Here is a 20,833-nt window from a genome sequence, read left to right on the forward strand (position 1 = left end):
CATCAATTGGTATCAGAGCAAAGGAGTTTTGGTGATTTAAATTTTGTATTTGAACATGGAGGCCAGTAATGTTTTTCGCATGATTAGTTTAAATGGAAACAATTGGATGATATAGAAACCATGAATGGAAGATCTCTTGTTTTGCAAAGATTTGTATGGACATTTGTAGGAGGATAGTGCAAAACCCATAACTATGACAGATGATGAGTCGAAGAGGTTAGATCGAAAAACAATTGGATTTATTCGACAGTGGCTTGATGATAGTGTCTTTCACCATGTTTCTATTGAAATTTCTGTATATTCTCTTTGGAAAAAGTTGAAAAGTCTCTATTAAAGAAAAACAATTGGCAACAAAGCTTTTTTTATTAGAAAACTTATGAACCTAAAATATAGAGATGGTGCTTCTATTGTTGAATATTTGAATGAAATACAAAGTATTACTAACCAGTTGTCCTCTATGAAAATGTCTCTTGATGATGAGTTATAGGCATTGTTACTTCTCAGTTCATTACCAGAAAGTTGGGAGACACTGGTGGTTTCCCTCAGTAATTCTACGCCAGATGGTGTTATCACTATGAGTCAAGTAACAAATAGTTTGTTGAATGAGGAGTTGAGAAGAAAGAGTTTGGCAACATCTTAGAATGACTCACAGGTACTTATCTCAGAGAACAGAGAAATGTCAAAGTCTAGAAGTAATTCACGCATGGGTAGAAGCAAGTCAAGATCAAGAAAAGATATTGTTTGCTATAATTGTGGTGAGAAAAGACATTACAAGAACCAATGTAAGCAACCTAAGAAGAGCAAGAAAATGTAAGCAACCTAAGAAGAGCAGGAAAAAGGGAAAAGAAGTGGAGTCTATAGAGTAAAAAGATAATATCACAGCTACAATGCAGGGTGGTGATTATTTGATTTTGTCTCCTTGATATTTTTTCTTGTGTGTGTTAGGATCTTGATTGGGTGATTGACACAGGTGCTTCTTATCATGCTACACCACGGAGAGAGTTTTTTGCTACATACAGGTCTGAAAATTTTGGTGTTGTCAAGATGGGCAACTATGGCACAGCAGATATCATAGGCATGGGTTATATCTATTTAAAGACCAATCTTGGCTGTAAGTTGGTGCTTAAGGATGTGAGGCATGTGATTGACTTGAGGCTGAATTTAATTTCAGTTGGAAGACTAGATGATGAAGACTATGAAAGCAGATTTCACAGAGGGCAATGGAAGCTCAGTAAGGGTTCTCTTGTTACAGGTTGTAAGCTAAAGCTTATGGTGAGCAGTTAAATGCTACAGAAAAAGACTTCAGCATGGAGTTGTGGCATAGGTGACTGGGACACATGAGCGAGAATGGGCTGCAAGCTCTTTCCAATAGAGAGGTATTACCAGACCTTCTAGGTATACATCTGAACCCTTGTATTGATTGTTTGATAGGTAAACAATATAGAGTTTCATTTGCTAGTCCTGTTATGTCTAGAAAAATGTATGCCTTAGACCGTGTTTATGCAGATGTATGTGGTACTTTGAGGACAAAAAATCATGGTGGATCTGTTGATGTTCTTGGTATAAGTGGTGCACTTTATTTTATCACTTTTATAGATGATTTTTCTAGGAAAGTTTGAGCCTATGCTTTGAAGAGTTTCATGCCAGGGTTGAAAGGGAGACAGAAAGGAAATTGAAATGCATAAGATCAAATAATGGTGATGAGTATACAGGATTGTATAATGACTATTGCAGGTCACATGAGATCCAACATAAGATTACAGTTCCTGGTACACCTCAGCATAATGAAATTGTAGAGAAGATGAACCGCACCATAATGGAAAAGATCATATATATGCTTTCACAGGCCAAGCTACCTAAAAGGTTTTGGGATGAGGCTTTGAGGACTGCAGTTGATGTGATCAACTTATCACCATGTATCACCCTAGATGGTGATGTTGCAGAGTATGTATGGTTAGGGAAAGGTGTTTCCTACAAGCATTTGAGAGTGTTTGGTTGTTATGCATTTGCATATGTTCCAGATAATGAGAGGTTAAAGCTGGATGGTAAGACTAAAGAATGTATTTTTCTTGGTTACTCACATGATCATTTTGATTACAGGCTTTAGGATCCAAAAAAGTAGAAGGTGTTTAGAAGTAGAGATGTAGTCTTCTTTGAGGATCAAACTTTTGAAGATTTGAAGAAGAAGGCACCAGCCAATACTTCTACAGAAGGATTAGCAGATTGTGACCCAATTATTCCTCCAGTATACTAGGATGATGGGGGAGATGTGCAGGAAGATGGTGTAGAGTCTGATGTTGATCTACCCGCAGGAAATGTTGAGTAAGAAGAAGTAGGAGAGTAAGTTCCAACAGAACCTCAATTGAGAAGATCTTCTAGACAACGTCAACCTTCCGGAAGATACTCTACAGATGAGTATGTGATGCTTACTAATACAGATGAACCAGAGAATTACCAGGAAGCAGTTGAAAGTGAGCAGAAAGAGAAGTGATTAGTTGCTATGTAGGAAGAGATGAATGTTCTTCAGAAGAACCACACTTATGATTTGGTACTACTTCCAAATGGAATGAAGATCTTACCAAAAGAAAGGCAGGAGATATTCCGACAACTGGTCGGTATGACTTCACATTGATGAGTCTTGGGACAACCTCCCTTATGGGCTAAAGGGGGAGGTTGTTGGGCTGGCAGCCCACGGATTTAGCCCATAGTGGGCTTGGGCAGCCCACAGCTCACCCCCTCTTAACCTAACTCTAATTAATATTACGGGGGGTGTGGTGGCTACGTTTTGGAGGCAGAAAAATGCATAAATAGGGTAGTAACATGGGAGAAGAAGATTAGCCACGAGATTCCAAAGAAAAGAAAGAAAACAAGGCAGAAAAGGAAGAGAAAGAAAGGGAAGAAGACAAGGATAACGCAGAGAGGTTATTTTCAATCATCTAGTAGTGTTCTCATCTCATATTAGATCAAATCTACAATAGACTCTTGTTGTGATTACTTGGGGAGGTTTTAGATATTGTAGGCAATAATGTGATTCATATATCCTAGTTATTCTCTTGTGATTATTGCTAGGGTTTAGGGCAAGAGATTGAGATTTGTACATTCATTATTCTCATAGTGGATTCTCTCTAGTTTGCCCCGTGGTTTTTACCCTTCACATTGGAGGGGTTTTCCACGTATATCTTGGTATTTTATTTGATTGTGGTTCTATTTAATTCCGCTGCATATCATGGCATGCTAGTATTTGTTTATATACAAAGGTTATTCCTGGTTTATATCCCCATCAACTGGTATCAGAGCAGTGCGATTAATAGAGATTTATTTTCCACATATAAATCTTGTAATGATATATTGTTCATATACAAAATTATCCTTTAGGAATAGTGATTCATATCCTTAACGTATGCTTAGGGGTGACATTTTATATCTCTCGTTGAAGGTTAGTCGTACGCAGGCTGTTAATCATCATCGACATTCCAAGTGGTCTATTCGTCCACTCCAAATGGCATGGGCTGACTGCTTTGGTTTCACGCAGTGTGAGACTATCTTGCTTGATTTTGAGTACTACTTCGTATGGTCTAGAACAGTGCGATTAATGCTCGAGATGCAATCAGTTGTGCTACTTTTAGATGCATGCATTATGTCAATGAGATGGTGTTATGTTGATTCTAAGATGGCTATCGATTATCATTGTCGGCAGACACCAAAATATCCCATATCAATAATGATATAAGTTATTGCTATACTGACAAATGAATCTAGTAAGTTCTTTCCATTTTTTCCTCAATCTAGACAAATTATCATTATATATTAGATAAAACCACTCACTTGCTGTATAAGCCCGAATTTTTTAAAAGCAGAAGTTGCTTAGTACAGAATATTTAAAGCAAAAAAAGAAAAATCATGGCTTGATATTTGATATTGTAGCTATTTTTAAAGAAGGAACTCATTAATCTATTCTGTTAGATTATGTGGTACAATAACTTATGATAAAATAAATTAAAAATTTAATTAAATTCGCAGCACATTGTTCACGTTGCCATCCCAACGATTGGGATTCAATAATTCACTTGGGACGTGTGGATAATCCTCGTCCACGTAAAAATAATTAAAAATATTTCCATCTGCATCACGCGGATGCATTTGTATTATTTTGTAGGGGACAATAATCAATGCACCAAATCTGGTACTGCAACTTTTTATCTTGTTATCGTCGTTCCAGGTTAAGTGTAAAATCGAGAGTGAGAGAGTAGACACACTTGAGTTCTTGAATTCCGAATCCATTATTTCTTCTTATCAACAAATATGTCCCACCATACCCACCTTATTTTAAAGGCTCGAGCATCGTGGCACTATAAATAGGACAAGAGGAGGGCAGAGCGAAAACGCACTACCTCATACTTGCACAGGTACGTTGTGATAGAAAGCTCAGTGGTAAGCGATGGCTGGAGGAGGCAAAAGAGGTGAAGCGTCGTCTCTTCTACTTGTGACGCTGCTCGTGACGTTGTTGGCCTTCTTCGCCACCGACTCCTCGGCAGCCCGTGTCACACCCCGTCCGCAATCCCTCGCCGGAGGTAAGTAGATAAATATGTATGGGAACGTGTATGTGTTAGGGCTGGTGATCGAGGCATCGTTAATCCCATCTTCACGCTGCAGCGGTACTGAGTGCGTTGGGGGCAAGGGCAGATGGGCCGTGCTGCACATGCATCTGTCCTCTCATTTACCCACCTCCTTTTTGCGTTTGCGGCGGCGTATGGCAAGGCTCCTGCCCTTCCGCCTGCACAAACTGCGAGTGTGTCCTCAACGAGTGCACTTGCCTCGATCACGTGGACTACAAGGCCTGCGAGGCCGACTCCTGTGGCTGGCTTGATGCAGCCCCCAAACTAGAGCCGTCGCAGCAGTGGGCGATCGAAGAAACCGGTGGGAAATTAGCGACGATGGTGTGATCCAAATGTGTTTGTGTTCGCCAGTCGTCTTCTCTCTCTCTCCGTCCTATCCATCTATCCATCCATCTACTTATAATCCATCTCGTGTACCGTGCGGTGTTACTTCGCTTCAGTAATAAAATGCTTGTGCTTTTATGGTGACGGATGCATCGTTGCACTGCTGAATCCACGTACGACGACCACTTGAAATGATGAATATTTTGTATGACAACTATCATTCCAAAACATCGGCAATAAATTATACACGTTATATTGAACATGCTGTCTGCTGTATAAGTGGACCAAGCCGATTTAGATTCATCAAGATCTTAATTCACTTCTCAATTAGGTAAACTTTTCTAGATCAGTGATCATCATTTAATCGAAACCATATTATAGAGTTGGATTTCATATGTGAAGTTATAGCACCCATCGAACAGCTTATGTCCTTGGAAATTTTATCTGCTGCAATCTCTAATCCGCGTGCCACAATTCCAAGAGAGGTGCTAGCCAGCGACTCTCATTTCTCGGCGGAAGTGATTCAAACTTTGTTGCCAAGAATCACACCGGATAATGAATGATGCTGCCAAGTCAGTCCTTTTATTTTTTGTTTTTTTTAAATGTTATTGGAGCCTGAAATCAGTGAGTAACACATGCTAATAAATGGACGGGGTCAGAGACTCCCTCACGTTGTCTTAGATAGGATATGCTTGAGGAGGATCCTACAAATGCCAGACTAACGTTACTTCTGCCACCATATGCTGAGAATAAATTTAACTTAGTAGTAGATGATCATTTTTCAGTAATAAATTTAACTTAGTAATATCTATATGTACTATTTTAAACATTAAATTAGTGGTGGTGCATTAAACCAATTTATTATAGGTTTAATATCGAAGTTTTATCTAATATATTTTTAAAAAGTACTAGTTAGCTTAGCTAATAAATATTTTATGATGTATCCCAATATCTTGGGTTAGAATTTTGCCGCTAGTCATTAAAACATAATATATAAAATACTTCATCTACTAATTGGACGGGCTGCTGCACCAGTCCTTAGAATCTTGCCTTCGCGAATAAGTAGGTGGTCCTGTTCGTTGCTTCTCCCTCCCCTCCCTCAACTTGCCCATATTTATAGTGCATGGAGAGGTCCGCCACGTGTTAGGATCAAGAGCACTAAGAGGGGGGAGGGGGTGTGAATTAGTGTAGCGGAAATCATTCAACGTAAAAAACACGTTCGTATGCTAAGAGCGATTTCGATAGAAAACTATATTCGTAAATCGCTTTAACTTGTGATCACGCAAAACGTAGCTAAAGCAAGTTTATTAATGCAGTTTGCAGATATGATGGAATTTGGTATGTAAGTGTGAACCGAAATAAGATGTTCGTACGAAAAAACAGATTTACGTCTAAACACCGATTCGGAAAATACTGAACTTTGAAACACGATCATAAAAGCGCAGAAGACAGTAAGCTATTGAGGAGGTTTGCAGTAAAGATAATATGCTCAAAGTAAATGCAAACCAGAGAACTCAGCGATTTTAGAGTGGTTCGGTCAAGCTTGACCTACATCCACTTCTGGCTTCCTCCTCCAATGAGGTTACCGACGTCCACTAGAGGCCTTCTTTCAATAGGCGAAGGCCAACCACCCTTTTACATATTCACTCCTTTTGACGGGCTTAGGAGACAACCCTTACAAACTTTTCTCTCCTCTCTTGAAAGATCAGAACTTGGAAGAAAAGAGGGAGAAGAACCTTTAACTTATACAACACTTTTAAGCTCTAAAAATCACAGAGTAAGATCAGGATTTTGGTGGTTTTTCGTTGCTCTTTCATTGCTGAAAGAGTGGGGTATTTATAGGCCTCAAACCAGTTTGAATTTGGAGTTTAAAACTGTCATTTCCCGGAATTCCGGGATCTGGCGGTTACACCGCCTGACTGGGCTCGAAGACTGAGCCTTTGGGCGGTGCCACCGCTTGTCAGGGGCGATTGCACCGCCTGGCAGAGCTCGAAGACCGAGCTCAGGTGGTGCCACCGCCTAACTGGGGCAGTTGCACCGCCTAGTCTCGCTCGGAGACTGAGCCCTGGGCGGTGCCACCGTCGACCTGGGGCGGTTGCACCGCCCAGTCTCACTGGGAGACCCACTCATAGGTGGTGCCACCGCCGATCCTAGCGGTGCCATCTCTGGGTCCGAATGGGCTGATCCATTCGGCCCAATTTGGGTCTTTCAAGGGCCCAATTGCCCCTAGATTAAGTTAATGGGATCACCTCCCATTTGTAACTTAATCTTTGTGCTAACTACGACAATTCTTAAGACTTTTACTACAGCTTGCTCCAGTGTGTCAATCGCTTCTTCCGGCGAGTTTCCGACGAACTTCCGACAAACATCCGACGGACCTCCGGTGATGCTCCTGTGGATTTCCGGCAAACTCCTGGACTTGCGACGATCCACTTGGCGAGTTCCAACGAGCTTCTTTTGGCAAGCTCCTGGACTTCTCGGATTTGTTCTCGCAAAACCTCTGACAACCGTCCGGACTTCCGTCGAGCTCTCGAACTCCCAACATGATCATAGTTTTGACTCCGGCGTAACTCCTGCTGCCTGTCTTACTTTCATCGTAGTTAATCTTGCACACTTATCTCAACATATGGATTAGATAACAAATGACAATTGACGTCATCGTCAAAATCCGAGATTCAACAATCTCCCCATTTTTTATGATGACAATCAATTGATAACGGAGTTAACCTTAACTCCCCCTATCTGTGTGCCATAATTGAGATAAGTCATTCTTGAATTCAAAGCCTTTGAATTCAAGAGACATATTGATAAGTTAAAATCATTTAACCTTATCAACACTCATCATGATTCCCATCATGATGTATCTCTCTATATGATGTCAAGACTCGACATCCATTTTCAGATTTCAAATGTGAATGATAGCAATTCATCATATGGTAAGATATCAACATGTAAAATTTTGAAGTAAGATTTTGATATCTTAACATGATTCACACATCATAGCATTAATTCACATAATATGGTATTCATAGCATCAATTCATATTATCAATTCATATATTTCTCCCCCTTTGTCATAAAAAAAAATGAGAACGATATAAACAACTACGTGTGATGCCATAAGTAGGTTCATGTCATTTATATGATACAAACATCTCAAGAAAAAACATGACATGGAGATAGTTTTCATTACTTCTTCCTCTTGTGAGCTTACTTGAAGTTAAAAATTGATAAAATTTTAAAGCATACTTCATTTTTACAAGGATCAAGATACATGTGTGAATAAAGTCCTTGCAGAAAATATCTTCCTTTTATAAGAAGGAATCATCAAATTTATTTCTCAAAGACAATATTTTTCACATGATAAGTCTAAAAGCTATGCATTTGCTGGTTGATTCTTTTTGTCAAGAATTAATGATGTGCATCAAAATCAGAAAGAGAATAATGTATTCATGAAATCCGATTGGAACTAAAAATTTAATTTTACATTTTCATGCAATCGGACAAGACTATACAATCATAAAGATATGCTCATTATTATGGAAATTTTGTATTAATTTCCAACATGTTATTTTAAGCATGTAATGGCAATTAAGTAAATTGATCATTCAATCAATAAAGTCTGAAATAATAATTTTAACAAGTTTATGCATTTGGACACATCAACATTCCTAATTCTCTTCTTATGAAATCAAATTGTTCTTTACTTAGAGGTTTTGTAAAAATATCAGCTAGTTGATGCTTAGTATCTATGAACTCTATAATTATATCATGATTAATAATATGATCTCGTATAAAGTAATGTCTAATATCAATATGTTTTGTTCTTGAGTGTTGAATAAGATTCTTTGTTAAACATATTGTACTCGTGTTATCACATTTAATGGGAATGTTTTTAAGATGAACTTTATAATCTTCTAAGGTGTTTTTCATCCACATAACTTGTGCACAGTATGCACTAGCTGCAATATATTCAGCTTCAGTTGTTGATAGAGCAACTGAGTTTTGTTTCTTAGATGACCAGAAAACAAGGGAATGTCCCAAAAATTGACATGTTCATGATGTGCTTTTTCTATCTAGTCTACACTCGACAAAATCCGCATTAGTATAAGCAATTAACTGAAAATTTTTGGATTTTGGATACCATAATCCTAGATTTGTAGTTCCTTTAATATATTTAAGTATTCTTTTAACCGCTTTGAGATGAGATATCTTAGGGTTCGATTGAAACCTAGCACAAAGTCCTACACTGAACATGATATTTGGTCTGATTGCAGTGAGGTAAAGTAAACTTCATATCATACCCCTGTAAGTTTTTTGATCGAAGCTTTCTCCACTTTCATCAACTTCCAACTTAGTGGAGGTGCTCATAGGAGTGTTAATAGCTTTTGAGCTATTCATATTGAATCTATTTAGCAGATCTAAGGCATATTTAGTTTGACTAATAAAGATGTCATTGCTTAGTTGCTTAATTTGTAAGCATAAGAAAAAGGTTAATTCTCCCATCAAACTCATTTCAAATTCGAGACTCATGATTTTAGCAAAAGATTCACAAAGAGATTCATTCGTAGAACCGAAGATAATATCATCAACATAAATTTGAACAATGAGAAAGTTATTTTCAAAATTTTTGATAAATAATGTAGTATCGACCTTACCTTTTGTGAAATTATTTTCAATAAGAAAAGTACTTAATCTGTCATACCAAGCCCTTGGGGCTTGTTTTAAACTATAGAGAGCTTTGGTTAGTTTAAATACATGATTAAGGAGGCTATTATTTTCAAATCCGGGAGGTTGTTCAACATAAACTTCTTCAGAAATAAAGCCATTAAGAAAAGCGTTTTTAACATCCATTTGAAATAACTTAAAATCATTATTACTAGCATAGGCAAGGAGCATCCTTATGGCTTCTAATCTAGCCACAAGAGCGAAGGTTTCTTTGTAATCGTTACATTCTTCTTAGTTGAAAATTTTGGCCACTAATCTAGCCTTGTTTCTTACCACGATACCATATTCATCTTGCTTGTTTCTAAAGACCCATTTAGTACCAATAACTAAATGATCATTTGGCCTAGGAACAAGCTTCTACACCTCATTTCTCTAAAATTGATTTAACTCATCTTGCATTGCGATAATCCATGAATCATCTTTCATGGATTCGTCAATACATTTAGGTTCAATTTGGGAGAGAAAAGCGGTGTTGGCACAAAAATTTTTAAAAGATGAACGTGTTTGAACCCCCTTAAATGTGTCTCCTATGATTAGCTCCTTAGGATGAGCATCTACATACTTCCAATCCTTAGGTAAGAATGTTTCGGAAGTGGATGCATGCAAGTTGCTAGTTGGAGAAGGGGTTTCATTTAAATTCAAAGAATCGAAATTAACATCATCATCAAAGTTAATTTTCTTGATTTCGAAAATCTCATTGAAAACAACATGAATGGATTCTTCTATGATTAAAGTCCTTATGTTGAAGATACGAAAAGCTTTAGAGACCGAAGAATAACCAAGAAAAATTCTTTCATCGGATTTAGCATCAAATTTTCCTAAGGCATCTTTCTCGTTTAAGATAAAACACTTACACCCAAAAACTTTAAAATATGAAACATTGGGTTTTTTATTGTTCCACAACTCATAGGGAGTTTTGGTGAGTAAGGGTCTTACTAAGACTCTATTTAAAATATAGCATGCAGTGTTTACAGCTTCGGCCCAAAAATATTTGGGTAGGCTTTGTTCATTCAACATGGTTCTTGTCGTTTCTTGTAAATTTCTATTCTTTCTTTCTACTACTCCATTTTGTTGAGGATTTCTTGGAGTAGAGAAGTTGTGGTTGAATCCATTAGATTCACAGAATTCTTGGAAATCATGATTTTGAAATTCACCACCGTGATCACTTCGAATTGATGAAATCATAAAACCTTTTTCATTTTGAACAAGTTTGCAAAACTTGGTGAAATATCTAAAGCATTCATTTTTGTGTTTCAAAAAATAAGTCCATGTATATCTACTATAGTCATCTATAATGACGAAGGCGTATTTGCTACCTCCTAGGCTTGATGTAGAGATTGGTCCGAACAAGTCCATATGGATCAATTGTAAGGGCCTTGATGTGCTTATTTTATTCTTAGATTTGAAACTACTCTTAATTTGTTTTCCTAATTAACAAGCATCACACACATTATCTTTAATGAACTTGATGTGAGAAATTCCTCGTACAAGTTCTTTGGATGATATTTGAGTGATTAGTTTCAAGCTAGCGTGACCTAATCTTCTATGCCATAGCCAAGCATCCTTATTTAAAACTGAAAAACACATTTCATTACACAGATCATTGATGTCAATGGTGTATATGTTATTTGGTTTTAATGCTATCATAGATGTGTTGTTGTGTGGTTTTTTAAGGATGCATGCATTAGATTCGAATTTGACAATGTATCCTTTATCACAAATTGACTAATGCTCAAGAGATTATGTTTTAAACCATCAACTAACAAAATATCTTCAATAAAGAAATTAGATTTGTTACCTATGGTTCCTTTGCCAACGATTTTACCCTTGTTGTTGTCTCCGAAGGTGACATAGCCTTCGTCTATGCTAGTGAGCTTAGAGAATTGAGATGGATCTCCGGTCATATGCCTTGAGCATCCACTATCAAGGTACCATCTCTTGCTCCTAGCTTATGATGGTGTATGTCTCTACAAGAAAGGATAATTTTTAGGTACCCATTTACTTTTGGGTGCCTAAAAAATTGATCTACATTATTTGTCATGTTGCATAGAGTTTATCATGATTTCTTTAGGAACCCAAATTAATTTATTCAGACTAATTTTCTTGAATGGACAATAATGCATTTTGTGTCGATGCTTGTAACAAAAGTTGCATTTGCTTTGGTGTCGAACATGTAGGATGGGGCCTTTTACGAAGGTGGTTGGATTTTGATGATAATTTCTCACAAATCCAATTTCACTTCATTTGGGAACGTGACCCTTGTTTGTAAGGATCATGTTCAAAGACTTGCTACCAACCTCGAATTTCTTCAAGGTGTCCTTAAGTAGCAGGTTTTCCTTTTGGATAGTTTCAAAATCATGGCATTTTATACAGGAACCTAAACTATCATGATATTCAGTTTTTAGCTTATCGAATTTACAAGTAAGACTATCATGCTCCTTTTTCAACGATTTGTATTTTCTACTAATAATCTTGCATTCATCAAATAAATCATGGAAGACATTTAATAACTCATCAAATGATAAATCTGCATCAATTAAATTTGTTACCTCCTCTCCGATGGCCATTAAGGCGTAATGAGCAACTTGCTCAGTATTGGACTCCTCTTCTTCAGACGCGCTCGAATCATCTCATGTTGCTTTGAGCGCCTTCTTCTTTGATGTTCTCTTCTTGGCTTGAGGACAATCACTCTTGTAGTGTCCCGGCTTTTTGCACTCATAGCAAATAACTTGGTCCCTTTTGGGTTCAAGTTTATTTTTTGTATCATTTTTAAACTTGTTTCTCTTAATGAATTTTTTGAATTTCCTTGTTAGAAGTGCAAAGTCATCGTCATAGTCCTCATCACTTGAATTTTCTCTCAAGTGGTCATCTAAAGTTCTAAGTGTCATATCCTTTCTGTTCTTTGGAAGGATGTCTTCTTGCTCTTCATGAGCCTTGCATGTCATTTCATAGGTCATTAATGACCCGATTAGTTCTTCAAGTGGAAAGTTGCTTAAATCTTTAGCCTCTTGAATAGCAGCGACTTTAGGGTCCTAACTCTTAGGAAGGGATCTTAGAATTTTATTCACGAGCTCAAAATCTGAAAAACTTTTGCCGAGTCCTTTTAGACCATTGACGACATCCGTGAAACGGGTGTACATGTCGCCAATAGTCTCGCTCGGTTTCATTCGAAAAAGTTCGAAAGAGTGTATCAAAAGATTGATTTTTGACTCTTTCACTCTACTTGTGCCTTCGTGAGTCACTTCGAGTGTATGCCAAATATCAAACGCAGTTTCACAAACCGAAACACGATTAAACTCATTTTTATCAAGAGCACAAAATAAGGCATTCATAGCCTTTGCATTAAGAGTGAAAGTCTTCTTCTCCAATTCATTCCAATCGTTCATTGGAAGAGAAGATTTCGAAAAATCATTTTCGACAAGATTCCAAAGTTCAAAATCTATTGAAATAAGAAAGATCCTCATTCAGGTCTTCCAATAGGTGTAGTCCGTCCCATTGAACATGGGTGGATGAGTAATAGAATGGCCCTCTTGGTTTCCGGCGTATGCCATCTCTCTTGGGTTTTAATCCGTTTGAGAGAGAACCCCGCTCTAATACCAATTGTTAGGATCAAGAGCACTAAGAGGGGGTGGGGGGGGGGGGGGTGAATTAGTGCAGCGAAAATCTTTCGACGTAAAAAACACATTCGTATGATAAGAGCAATTTCGATAGAAAACTAGATTCGTAAATCGCTTTAACTTGTGATCAAGCAAAACACAGCTAAAGCAAGTTTATGAATGCAGTTTGCAGATATGATGGAATTTGGAATGTAAGCGTAAACCGAAATATGATGTTCATACAAAAAAACAAATTTACGTTTAAACACCGATTCGGAAAATACTGAACTTTGTAACACGATCATAAAAGCGCAGAAGGCAGTAAGCTATTGAGGAGGTTTGCAGTAAAGATAATCTGCTCAAAGTAAATGCAAACTAAAGAACTCAGCGATTTTAGAGTAGTTCGGCCAAGCTTGACCTACATCCACTTCTGGCTTCCTCCTCCGACGAGGTCACCGATGTCCACTAGAGGCCTTCCTTCAATAGGCGAAGGCCAACCACCCTTTTACAGATTCACTCCTTTTGACGGGCTTAGGAGACAACCCTTACAAACTTTTCTCTCCTCTCTTGAAAGATCAGAACTTGGAAGAAAAGAGGGAGAAGAACCTTTAACTTATACAACACTTTTGAGCTCTAAAAATCATAGAGTAAGATCAGGATTTTGGTGGTTTTTCATTGCTCTTTCATTGCTGAAAGAGTGGGGTATTTATAGGCCCCAAACAAGTTTGAATTTGGAGCTCAAAACTGTCATTTTCCGGAATTCCGGGATCTGGCAGTTGCACCGCCTGACAGGGCTCGAAGACTGAGCCTCTAGGTGGTGCCACCACTTGTCAGGGGCGGTTGCACCGCTTGGTAGAGCTCGAAGACCGAGCTCAAGCGATGCCACCGCCTGACTGGGGCGGTTGCACCGCCCAGCCAAAGCTCAAAGACCGAGCTCAAGCAGTTGCACCGCTGTCAGAGGCGGTTGCACCGCCCAGTCTCGCTCGGAGACTAAGCCCTGGGCGGTGCCACCGCCGACCCTGGCGATGCCACCTCTGGGTCCGAATGGGCTGATCCATTCGACCCAATTTGGGTCTTTCGATGGCCCAATTGCCCCTAGATTAAGTTAATGGGATCACTTCCAATTTCTAACTTAATCTTTATGCTAACTACGATAATTCTTAAGACTTTTACTATAGCTTGCTCCGGTGCGTCAATCGCTTCTTTCGGCGAGTTTCCGACGAACTTCCAGCGAACATCTGACGGACCTCCGGCGATGCTCCTACGGATTTTCGACAAACTCCTGGACTTGCGACGATCCACTTGGCGAGTTCCGACAAGCTTCTTTTGGCAAGCTCCTGGACTTCTCGGATTTGTTCTCGCAGAACCTCCGACGATCGTCCAGACTTTCGTCAAGCTCTCGAACTCCCAACGTAATCATAGTCTTGACTCCGGCGCAACTCCTGCTGTCTGTCTTACTTTCATCATAATTAATCCTACACACTTATTTCAACATATAGATTAGATAACAAATGACAATTAACGTCATCGTCACATATTCAACACGACGCACTTGATTGTTGGCTTGGGTGGATAAGAGCTGCCATAAACATCCACGACCTGAGCGTGGAATTGTTTTTAGTTTCAAGTTGTCATGTCTATAAGTAAAATGATTACAGATTCCCAAAGGAATATAGTACTGTTGTAGACAAGTAATTAATATTGATTTCACGCGCAACGCGCCGATGCACGCCGAGTTCCTGTCCCCGCCGTTCGAATAGTCTATGGCTGCTCTTATCCACCCAAGCCAACCATCACAGGTCGTGTGTGATAGAGAACTAAACAATGGGTGCGCGGATCTCCATGCAGTATAAATATGGCTAAAGGGAGGGAGTGTGGTAGAAGCAACGAGCAGTACTGACTCATACATACATAGGTCGTGTATGATAGAGAACTAAACAATGGGTGGAGGAGGAGGCAGAAGAGGTACTGAAGCCTCTCTTCTTCTTCTTCGTCTTCTTCCTATGCTGATGCTGGCCTTCGTCGCCACCAATTCAGCAGTAGTTGCCTCTCCCTCGCCTTCTATTTGAACGGTGCGGACGGGAGCTTGGCGTGCATCCGCGCGTTGCGCGTGAAACGTTTTTACTTACTCGTCCACAACAGTACTTTATTTGTTTTGTGATCTGTAATCATATTAATTACAGATACGTCAACTTGAAACTAAATAAAAACAATTCCATGTGCATCGCGCGGATGCATTTATATTAGATTATAGGGGACAGTAATTAATGCACCGATGCACCTTCACCATGTCTGGTGCTGCAACTTTTATCTGGCTATCGTTGTTCGACGTTCAAGTGTCATCTTCAGAGAGAGAGAGAGAGAGAGGGAGAGAGAGAGAGAGAGACGACACTATCGAGCTCTTGAATCCTGCATCCATTATTTATTCTCATGAACACGCACATCCGGTTGAATGAAGTCATATGCATTTATGGGATATTTAAATCCAGCTTACCGTCCAACTATTGATGGCTCGTGGCTCGAGCATCGTGGCACTATAAATAGGACAAGAGGAGGGCAGAGCGAAAACGCACTACCTCATACTTGCACAGGTACGTTGTGATAGAAAGCTCAGCGGTAAGCAATGGCTGGAGGAGGCAAAAGAGGTGAAGCGTCGTCTCTTCTATTTGTGACGCTGCTCGTGACGTTGTTGGCCGTCTTCTACTTGCACACCGACTCCTCGGCAGCCCGTGTCACACCCCGTCCGCAATCCCTCGCCAGAGGTAGGTAGATAAATATGTATGCGAACGTTGTATATGTTTGGGCTGGTGATCGAGGCATCGTTAATCCCGTCTTCACGCTGCAGCGGCACTGAGTGCGTTGGGGGTAAGGCAAGATGGGCCGTGCTGCACATGCATCTGTCCTGCCGTTTACCCACCTACTTGGTGCATTTGCGGCGGCGTATGGCAAGGCTCCTGCCCTTCCGCCTGCACCAACTGCGAGTGTGTCCTCAACGAGTGCACTTGCATCGATCGTGTGGACTTCAAGGCCTGCGAGGCCGACTCCTGTGCCTTGCTCGATGCAGCCCCCAAAGTAGAGCCGTCGCAGCAGTGGGCGAACGAAGAAACCGGTGGGAAATTAGCGACGACGGTGTGATCCAATAATGTTTGTGTTCGCCTGTCATCTTCTCTTTATCCGTCCTCTCTATCTATCTATCCGTCCATGTCGTGTGGGTGTTGCTTTGCTTCGGTAATAAAATGCTTCTGCTTTTATGGTGACGGATGCATCGTTGCACTGCTGCATCCACGTACGACAACGACGTGAAATAATGAATATTTTGTATGCCAAAACTATTATTTCAAAACATTAGCACTAAATTATACGACTGCTATATTTAGATTAATTAATAATATTATTGATAAGATTATCAAAGATACAAAGACGAATAGCACTCATGCAATTCGCCTCAACGTCTCCCAATCTTTATCATTCTTCCTTTTTTTATATTTACTTGTTCTTGCTAGTAATTAGATATTACTGAGTAAAAAGATCCTCTATTTTGTGAAACTATTTTCTCCGTTAAATTTACGAAAAAAATCGATCACATCTTTATTGAATATCTAATCATTGAAATTTTTGGGCTTTGATATCACTTTGTTGGAGAGAAAGAGAAAAATTCTAAAATCAAAAGAATACCCAAAGATTAATAGGCTAAAAAGTATATCAAAAAGTTAACGTACGATTAATATAATTTGATAAATTCTTCATATATTAATGGTGTAAATCAAATTCTTCATTATATGAGATTAAATATAATACAGTTAAGTCATCCCTCAAGTATGACCTTCCTTACTCACATTTCACGTAAACCTAAGAACTCTTTTAACCCTCGATGGAAATCCTCGAGATCACCTTTACGAGCACCCAAATTGTCATGCCTCTCCCTCTCACCAAAACCATGAGACACATTATATATTCATAGGAACAAACCCAAATTTAATTAGGATTCTATCAATTAATTTAAAAATAATAAAGACTTGTAAAAATATTCATCAACCCTAATAAATTGAACATCTCTACATACTAAAATCGTTAAGGGTTTTTTTAATTATTCGAGTCTGAATCAATTAACAAAAAATTATAAGTTATGAAATGATCCCTAACCACATGGTCCATCTTTAACAATGTGATATCAATCACATATCATTAATAACTTTATCTTACACATTGACTCTATTAACTATCATTCCCAAGTATCATGCACATAGTAAACATAGTAGCATGCTCTTAGCCTGGGACAGTAATATATTTCTGATATACTGCATTATTAGGATAAATGCCAGTCAAATCTATTTTATGTCAAAATAAAAATTACGATATCTAGTGTGAATTAGACATAAAATCATTTTTCAAGAACATAAAAAATAAAGAAATATGATATAAGAATCGATAGATGATTTTTATCGTCCAAATGCCGCAACATCAACAACTCGACACCTACTCAAATGCTTTGTCAGCTTTACTCAAATGCTTTGTCATCCTAACAAGTGCATTCTTAACCCACGATGATAACCATAATGTACATCCGAAATAATTAACCATTAAATGTTGATCGTTACCCAACTTATCTACTAATGATATTTTTACGAAGGAAGGTAACTCTTTTTTAGTTCAAATAATATTTTTCTTTCATCATATAACTTAAGCGTCGGAGAGATCTTTATTAGGTACATCCACTTATCTAGTTATATAGATTTCCAATTAGGTACATTCGAGAATGAATGTTGACACATCGGACACAGAATCAGAAAAATATAGATATTACGAGAATATCAATTAGTTTAACTGACAAGAATATTAAGTTATTGGTATGCAGATTTTAGAATCAAATAAACATATAATTAAAGAAAGATTGAAGAGACCGATGTGCGTCGGATTTTGTTATCGGCAATAGCATCATTTACTGACCCACCTCAGTCTTATTGTGTCGAACAATCCAATCACCCAAGAATCAAGATATATCAACCATATAAACTAAATATAAGTTGATTCTTGTTCTGCTCAGCTTCGGTTTTGCGATAAGAGATGATCGAATGATTGCCACTGCGATCTCTAATCTACGTGACACACACAAGTGCTCCTGCTCTGCTCATCCACGCAGCACGTTGTTCACGTTGTCACCTCAACGATTGAAACTATGGGATTCAATAATTCACTTGGGACGTGTAGAGAATCAAGTCCACGTAAAAATAATGAAAAACGTTTCCATCGCGCTGATGCATTTATATTATATTAAAAATATTTCCACCGATGACACCGACACAAAATCTGGTGCTGCGACTTTTTATCTTGCTATCGTTTTTCCACGTTAAAATCGAAAGCGAGTAGAGACACTTGAGTTCTTGAATGCTGAATCCATTATTTCTTCTCATGAACACATAAGTCCCACCATAAAGAACTTTAAATACATTATCGATTATCAAGAACAATCAAATACACGTAGATAGTCATAAATACATTATCGATTATAAAGAACTTTAAATGGTGTCTTTCTTGAACGGAGGGATATAGTTAGAAGACTAATAAGTTAAGTTGTTGTTAGCACACTCTCTAAAAGACTTCGTACAGGATTGAACTTACTTTCATTATCTACTAGAATTCATCTTACCTTTCGACCAAATTGGTTTTCAACAAAAATATAAAAAGGTTTTAAAAGTGTTTGTGTTTCAGATTTAAAGTGGATGAGATATATCTATGTATTCCTAGAACAATCATCTAAATGGTCAGAAAATAATGAGCATTTGAATGAAAAGAAACTCGAAAAGCCTCTCAAACATCAAATAGAAATTGAACTTAAGTCCAAAACAAAGTCTAGTTTATTTAGCCAAAGCAGAAGTATCATAAATCATATTATAGTAAATCAAAAATTCAAAAATCGATTTTACAAGTTATCTCATAGGTTATATGGATGGGTGATCAAGACGTCTATGCCATAGATCATGTTGTGAAGATATATTATTGACTTTTGTGATGGGTAGCATTATTGTTGGAGGTGATGTGTATGTAGAAAAGTATAGACCAATTATCTTCTTCATTGCCAAATCTTGTAAGAGGCAAAAATCAGAAAAAAAGAAGAAGTGATTGAGCAATTCAACAATTTAGTTATCATGCTGATTGATAATAGGTTAACATAAAATGAAGACATGCAAACAATATCTAAAAGAATAATTTCATGATTAAGTTTGGTGGAACCAATAGAAGCTATTTGTGTTTTTCTTCCATCAGGTAGTCCAATAACATAATGTGAAAAGATATTTGTTTTATTGAAAAGGCAATATGATCATCTGTAGCACCACTATAAGATATGAGATAAAAAGAAATAGAATAACCTGTAACATTTGCCTATGGCAAAGTGTTACCATTGCTTAAGAAGGCCAAAAGTTGATATTATTCATGCGTAAAAATTGGAGTATATGACCGCAAGTTATTGACAGATGCCTTTATTCTATTTCCTGATTTCTCATTTTTCTTGTAAACTTTATATTCAAGAGGGAAGCCATGTAAATGATAGCATTTGTCAGCGGTCTGATTGTTCCCATTACAATGGCCACAATAAAACTTTCCTTTCGTATTATTTGATGAGTTGATAACAGGATTGCTTTTTCGGGCACTTGCCATCATGACCTCTTTAAAAACAAGCAATTCTAATTGTTTTTCTTCTGAATTATTGAATATAATTTTTCAGCAATAGAAGATGATTGCATAAGGAGAATTTTGTAATGTGATATATTATATATAATGTGAAAAAAATTTTATGTCATGATTGAAATCAAATAATATTAGATCATATTTACGATGTGTATCTTTTGATGCCATCTGAAAAATATGTTTGTGTGGTCTGCAAATATATTGTCCCCCGACTTCGAATATCACAGTGACATCGATCTATAAGAAATCATAATCTCTCAACTGCGTCCTCTATGTCATACGTCATAGAGTCCCTAAAGTCATACCTATTTATAAGTAAGAGCAGACGATTTATGATAAGTTATTATGAGAGTTCCTCCCATCAAAGACATCCCATAAATAATTTAACTATAATATAGATTTTTTTCTATTGACCTATCATCAAAATTGAATTAATTATATTATATATCTTATCCAATTATAAACGATCGCATAATCTAACAAATTTAACCATAAATAGTAGAATATGACTCATTTAAACCCATGAGAAATTGCATTACCTTACTCCTTTGCTCATGTTCATCAACTTTCTTGATTGCACCACATGTTATGTGAAAAGTTCATCCCATAACCCCTTTAATTTGGTGAAATATACAGCTATAGGCGTTGAACCATGTAGTAGTGAATTTAGAATATTCTAGGAGTGTTATTTTGTGAAAATCTTTTTTTTCAGATCAGTTAAAACTTCAATAGCAGAATCGACATATATGTCACCATTAGCAAGATCAGATTCCACAGAGTTGAGGATCCATGATAATACCATATTATTGCATCTTCTTCACATGGAAAAATTTTTGCCTGTCGATGACTATCTCTTGAACGATCCATCAACGAAACCTATCTT

General features: G+C 37.8%; 2 long non-coding RNA genes across 2 annotated transcripts; both read left to right on the top strand.

Moving 5' to 3' along the window:
- The first annotated feature begins 4,384 nt into the window (after positions 1–4,384).
- On the top strand, positions 4,385–5,084 carry LOC135637869 (uncharacterized). Its single transcript, XR_010496406.1, has 2 exons — positions 4,385–4,571; positions 4,654–5,084. It is a non-coding gene; the product is annotated as an uncharacterized LOC135637869 (long non-coding RNA).
- A 10,744-nt stretch (positions 5,085–15,828) lies between these two features.
- LOC103984598 (uncharacterized) lies at positions 15,829–16,520 on the top strand. Its single transcript, XR_010496377.1, has 2 exons — positions 15,829–16,025; positions 16,109–16,520. It is a non-coding gene; the product is annotated as an uncharacterized LOC103984598 (long non-coding RNA).
- The last annotated feature ends 4,313 nt before the right edge of the window (positions 16,521–20,833 follow it).

The sequence above is a fragment of the Musa acuminata genome, chromosome BXJ3-5, assembly GCF_036884655.1.
Source record: "Musa acuminata AAA Group cultivar baxijiao chromosome BXJ3-5, Cavendish_Baxijiao_AAA, whole genome shotgun sequence".
Classification (NCBI taxonomy): domain Eukaryota; kingdom Viridiplantae; phylum Streptophyta; class Magnoliopsida; order Zingiberales; family Musaceae; genus Musa; species Musa acuminata.